Below are 770 nucleotides of genomic sequence, written 5' to 3'. Positions count from 1 at the left end.
ATACACTGGTGATTTGATTAACTCCATAATTAGTCAAAGTGTCCACCTTCATCGTCAAGGCTTTATGTTGGGCAGCGGTAGCAGTTGATGCGTCCAACTCCAGAATTCCTGTGACTTTTCCCTGAGTCAGCCTCTGAGAAGGATTCTAGTACTCATTAGCAGTCATCAGTTCAATAAGTTCATAAGCTTCATTCTAGCTTTTAGCCCACAAGTCTCCTCTTGATGCTGCATCGAGGATGAGTCTAGAAGTAGCATCCAATCCATTGTAGAAATAATTGATAATCATCCAATCAGGCATGCCATGATGTGGGCATTTCCTTAACATCTCCTTATATCGATCCCAAGCCTCACACAGAGATTCTCCTGTTTGCTGAGCAAACTGAGTAAGAGCATTCCTGATTGCAGCAGTCTTCGCCATAGGGAAGAATTTAGTGAGAAACTTTTGAGCAAGATCTTCCCAAGTGGTGATAGACCCTGCTGGTAGAGAATTTAACCAGCACTTAGCCTTGTCCCTTAGAGAGAATGGGAAGAGTCACAACTTGATAGCATCTTCATTCACATCATTAAACTTGAAGATGTCACAGATCTCGATGAAATCCCCGATGTGCATGTTGGGGTCTTCAGTGGGAGAACCCCAAACTAAACTGAGTTCTGTATCATTTGAATCGTGCTTGACTTGATCTCAAAAGTGTTAGCCCTGATGGCTGGTCTGAAGATTCTTGACTAAATGTCATTAATCTTAGGCTGAGAATAGTCCATGAAAGCCTTCA

General features: G+C 42.5%; 1 non-coding gene across 1 annotated transcript; it reads left to right on the top strand.

Moving 5' to 3' along the window:
* The first annotated feature begins 296 nt into the window (after positions 1 to 296).
* On the top strand, positions 297 to 403 carry LOC141694133 (small nucleolar RNA R71). Its single transcript, XR_012563461.1, has one exon. It is a non-coding gene; the product is annotated as a small nucleolar RNA R71 (small nucleolar RNA).
* Positions 404 to 770: the final 367 nt, after the last annotated feature.

This window comes from Apium graveolens, chromosome 10 (assembly GCF_009905375.1).
Source record: "Apium graveolens cultivar Ventura chromosome 10, ASM990537v1, whole genome shotgun sequence".
In the NCBI taxonomy this organism is placed as follows: Eukaryota; Viridiplantae; Streptophyta; class Magnoliopsida; order Apiales; family Apiaceae; genus Apium; species Apium graveolens.
This window is presented reverse-complemented; position numbering and strand designations above follow the sequence as displayed.